Consider the following 6,148-nt stretch of genomic DNA (forward strand, 5'->3'; position numbering starts at 1 on the left):
GTCGATAAAATTACTCTAATATTTATCTATAGCCCGGAACACATGCAACTACGGTCGCGAATACTTCCGTTGAGCTCAATCCAAATTTCGAATAAATGTGTCCATGATCCAAATCCACATCAACTTGGGCACGGTATGGCCGATGAAACCCTCATCAACATGAATTCGGTGGATTTGACATTTATCACCCACTTCCCCTACGTAACAAGGTTTGTACCCCGGTAGGGCCGAGTGCACTCCCTCACGAAATAGGTTTTCATGGTTTCTACTATTTGGTAAGGCTATGTCTCAATTAATTGTTTTAGCGAGAGGTTATGTCAATTTATTATCTATCACGTTTTAAGTGAACTAAAGCGGTGAACTACGATAATTCGAATTGACACGGTCGATAAACTCGATAAAATAACAATGCATGTTTAGTTATGGCGATTTAGCGATGCATGTGACATAAAATAAAATGCAAGCATAAAAGTAAATAAATCCTAGTATGGCCTTTCCTAAAATAGAAAAACTATTAATCTATTACATATTCGGAAACCAACTCCATTGGTCCCTTGAACTTCGGTTGTGGTACGCATCTCGAGGTAACACCGTCTTTATGTATCGCCATTCTTGAAGAAATCCGTCTTTTGGAAACTCCTAATGAATAAAATTACATAATAAATTACATAATTTCCTATTATACATTTGTAACTAAAATAAAATAAATCTATTAAATTACAAAACGGTGATACGAGATCACAATAAAAATTACAACCGAATCGATATTCCCATACATTTCGGAAATACCAATTAAAATCTAAGGCCATACTAAGTAAAATTACATAATTCAAAATTACATAAATTAAAAATTATGACAATCATAAAGAAAATGCAGCATTATAATATGTATGAACATGCTCAATTTTTTATGCTAAATCGCCTTTTAAATAGCCAATATCGTATATTACTCGGTTTTTACGGATTTGCGTGATTTCAACATTTTATAATCACAAAAAAATACATAAACTCATATTTATGCATAAGTTAATTACCCTAACCTCTTAGGACTCAAAATATAGTCTTCACTAATAATTTGACCATAATTAACCCTTATTTATAAAATTGTTCATAAATGGACCAAAAATTACAAAAATAAGCCATTAAACTTCAAATAAATCGAAAAATTTCAAATAAATTCAAAATTCAAAATTTAAACTCATGAACATTCTGGAAAAAATTCCATGACACTCATAATGTTCAAACTCTTAGGTTAAAAATTTCGAAAATTTACCGGAAAAACAATGTTGCGGTTTATCGATTTTTAATAAAATAATCATAAAAACATGGAAAAATTATTTTCACTAACTTTTCAATTTTAGATCTGAAAAAGATAATAAAATGCAACATTAGACGTTTTTCCTAAGTCATAGATTATGTTTTATTAATTTTCCACTAATAATGTCACTATTTATGCTATTTTTCTTCAAAAATCCATAAATCATGCAAAAAGACTTCTTTATAGCCAATTATTTTACACACATCTTGTAAAATTGCATGTGACAACATATTAATTTTCTATGACCAGATTCGAAATTTAACTCATATTAACCTATTTTTCACCTAAATCCAAATTTAATAATGAAAAATTCATTTTTCGAGCATAACAAGTCCAAAAATTATGAAAATTTACAGGTTATCTCAAAATAATATATGTAACAACATATCCAAAAACCAAGTGAAAATTCGAAGTATAGCTATTTTTAGACCAAAAATGACATTTTTACTCATAAAATCACATTTAAATGCCATTATTGTAAAATATGAACAATAAAAATCCGAAAAATTAACCAAAATATCCTAAAACATTTTAGGACCAGAAATATTAACATGCATGTAATAATTTCGTGATATATCATAATAACACAAATTTTACAAGTTTTATTTGTTATTCATATAACTCGGAAAAACTTTTAACCGATTTGCATGCAAACAACCGTGGCTCTTGATACCGATTGAAGGAAATGTAGATTCATATACATAAAAACATACTCATATATGTCTAAACTAATTTGTCATAAAATTAAAACGGATCTTATGCATGCAAACAATAATATAAATAGAGGAGAAATCATGTCCTTACATTGTAGATTTCGGCTATTAGGGCACAAGAGAGATCACCTTTCTCTTCTTGTTCTTGAGCTTTTCCTTTATGGATGAACAAGATCTAAGTACAAGATCTCTCCCCAAGCTTTATACCCAAGGCTTAACACTTAATCTAATTAATATTATAAGTACTAGTATAATATTAATGTAGTGAAAATTGAACCAAAATTATTTTGGTTTTAAGCTCCTAAAACCGTGTAGAGGAGAAGGAATTTTTGGGAGTATTTTATCTCTCTAAAACTCTCTTATTTTAGATAAGTTATTGAATGAATGAATAATCACCTTACATTATAGTCTAAGAGGCAAATTAAGGGGAAAAACAATTAGTTTTTCCCTCTTAAAAAACCGGACCAAGGGTGAGTGGGAGGGCAGCCAATGCATGCATACATTTGTCTTCACAATGTTTAGTAGGCTTGCATGGCTACTAAAGCATGTAATGATTGTGTTTACCACTTAATAAAACAACCACAATATTAGCTTAAACCTCCTCTTATTTTCGGCACATATGTTAATATGGTATCCATATTATTTTTTGTCAATTGTCAATATGTCACATGTCATATGTGATATAAATTTGTTATGTATTTTTAACATATTAAAAATCAACGTATTAATAAAAATACGTCACATACAAAAAATCGACTTAGTAATATCATAATTACTTGTGCCAAAATATTTTACCAATTTATAAATCACAACAGATTGTATTTATAATAAATCATTCAATTCCGATTGTTTCTTTAAACAATAATTTCATCCGAGTAATGATACAATTCAATTACTCAGACCGTATTTCATTTAATCACATTTCAATTTGATACGTAAATTTTACTTCCAAAATCGTCCGTCAATTTTCAAGTAATTTAATTAACTCGCAACATTATACGATTAATTAAATAATCAATTAAGAGTATTGCCCTTTAGGTATGACCTAGGGGGTCAACTAATCACCACCGTCACACGACAGTAATGTCAAACTCTAGTTAGCCAATCATTACCGATATATGTTGACCAGTTGACAGTAACAATATTACTTCCCAATTGTATTCTTAAAATGAGATTTAATAATGATATTTAAATCATGTGATCGCACTATTGTTTTTTTTTTTTTTTTTTTTTTTTTTTTGGTGAAATGTGAGATTATATTAAATCAAGAAAGCTGTCTAATTACAAGAGAGTATCGAGCTATCAGAACTAACAAAGCCTTATCTAACTGCATAAATATGCAACTACATATATCCCCTGGACAAGCCACTAGCTCACTCCTAGGACACCCCATCTTTCCAACAATATCTTCTCATTACTCGAGACAGGCTGCGTGATTTTCCTTCTGATTCTATTCTTTACGATCGCACTATTGTTGAGGACACATTTCCCAACAGTTTCTTACCAGTTAAGTTTGGGAATCAAGGTAGAGTATGATATGAAATAGAGTTGTATATGTTTTCGTTGTTGTCATGGTATAGTGATATTCTGTTGATGAGACACGGTTGTGAGAGGTTGTTACAGTAATTTTGATCTTGTTCTAGATAAGGCTTTAGTTGATATGGTAATGGCAAGTGATTCGTAAAACATGTGTGGTAATGAACTGAAAGATGCAGGTGGTTCATAATCCTTTGTTGAGACAGTGAGTGTAGGGTGTTGGGGGAATTAGTGTCATGTTAAGTTGTGTATGAGTTTTGCGATAATGAAAGAAAGAACTTGAGGATCTAGTGTGAGTATACGTACCGAGTGTGGATCGTGAGTTATGCTTTTGGGAGATAGGTGCTTTACATAGAGAGGTATGTTGTTTTGCAGTAATAATGGAGAGTTAGTATGGTGATTTTGCTACGAGTTTTATGGTATAGGTTAGGTGGTGTGCCGAATGAGTTGAGGTATGAGAAATGTTTAAGTAAGAGAGCCTTGGATATATGCATGGCGGGTGTTTAGATTATAGGTGGTTATCTTTGACATGCGGTGCTGATGAGGATAATGAGACGATATAGCTCGAATTTAGTATTAGTGAGTTACGAGGACGTAACATTTATCTTAAGAGGAGTAGGATGCGATAAAAGAGATTTTGATGGTTGTGCTTATGGTGGTATATTCGCAGTAGAGTGTTGGTGTAGCATAAAGAAGGAAGTTGAATATTTTGTGGTTGATGTTGTTAAAAGGCCATGGTCGAGCTTGTAGTAGTGTGATGTTTAGGAGTGTGAGAATATTTCACTAGTGTTGACAGTTGGATGATGAGGTTATGAGTGTGAGTAAACTTCGAGGACGAAGTTCCTTTTAAGGGTGGTAGAATGTAACATTCGGTTTGATGTCTATGAGTGTCTTGATATTGGATTTGATAGTGGATGATATTATGGAGCTAGCAGCATTAGAGGATGGTAGTTGGTGTCGTGAGAGATATATATGTGGTAGATACGATATCGTGAGTCATGTTGTGGAAGTAAACATAGTTGGTGGAGTGGGTGTTAAGAGTTCATGTTTTATGTTTGGTCAAGTTCTTGAGTTCTTAGTATGTTGTTGTGTCTTGGTCGAGTTAGTATGGTTGTTTTTAGGTATGGGTTGAACTTCGGGGACGAAGTTCTTTTTAAGGAGGGAAGACTGTAATACTACGGTTTTATGAGTCTCTGGGTACTCTATAGAGTAGGCCTTACTCTGTCGAGTAAGGGTGAGTTGCGTTTTTAAAATAGTTTCTGACTTGTTGGGTACTCGATCGAGTAACGTTGATACTCGATCGAGTAAGGGGGCACTCGATCGAGTACCTGAGCTACTCGATCGAGTAGCCGGTTTACGGGGAATGATTTCTCGGGTTTTGTTAATAATGCGATTAAATATATAATTACTTCTGTCACTTTTCTTTAAACACTTTTACAACCTAATTACTTTCAAAAGAGAAATCAAACTACGTTCTTCGCATCAATCTCATTGTTGGCAAATCCCGGAGCGTAGAAGGTCGGATTTTACCTTTCTTTATACCGTTGTGATCCTTGCGTCGAGGGTAAGATCTACGTACCGTTTTTATAGTCAAAATTGGTTAAACTCTAATATTGGGATTTGGGGGTTTTGTTGTATTTTGTGATTGGTAGTGATTATATGTTTGTATGTTAGGAGGAGGATTCGTAGAAGAAGCCTTTTGATATCAGTTGTGAGACCGTCTGATTGTGTTGCTTTCCAGGTAGGGTTTCCCTACTCAGCATTAGTCCCATAATGTGTTGGTGATGATTTGTGATTGTTGATTATCGTATTCGTATTGTGACGGCTGTTGGTTTTGATTGTTGTTTAATGGTTGTGATTGTTTGTCTCTGGTTCTCGAGATGCGTTCTCGGCTGAGTGGAGTCACTTGCGGGAGTGGCTTCACGCCCTAGTTTCGCTCTCCGTGGAACCCGCCACGGGAGGGGATGTGCAAATTAATGGGACAGGGTTATCGCTCGGTGTGATGAGCGGGGCTTAGGTTGGAACGGCTGCGGTCCCCCACTGGCAGGGCTGGTCCAGTGGACAGTCGGTGACGGAGATTGATTGGAGTGGGTGTGATTGTGTGTGTGTGACCGTTTGAGCTGCTTGTTTACTGTGTTGTTGGTTATATAAATTGTGTGATTAGTACTGACCCCGTTTAATGTTGTAAAAACTGTGGTGATCCATTCGGGGGTGGTGAGCAGTTATTGAGCAGGTATGATATGATGCGTATGGGATAGCTGGGAAGAGTCATCACGTGGCAGTTAGAAGTCTTCCGCTGTGTCAGACGATGTTGTATAGCTTTGATAGGTTTAGCAGTAGACCATCTGAGAGTCTTGTATTTCTTTTTATCAGTTTTGGAGTTGGTATGTAATCACTTTAAACATTATTTACTTTTAAGTATGTTTCGTTATTGTCTTATGATTATCATTGCCTCGGAAAACCGAGATGGTAGCACTTCCATGCCTTAAGTGGTCCTGGTAAGGCACTTGGAGTATGGGGGTGTTACAGATTGGTCGGTTTTGGGTTGGGTTGTGGTGAGGTAATTGTTTGGGGTTGATCG

The sequence above is a fragment of the Silene latifolia genome, chromosome 2 (assembly GCF_048544455.1).
Source record: "Silene latifolia isolate original U9 population chromosome 2, ASM4854445v1, whole genome shotgun sequence".
Lineage (NCBI taxonomy): Eukaryota > Viridiplantae > Streptophyta > Magnoliopsida > Caryophyllales > Caryophyllaceae > Silene > Silene latifolia.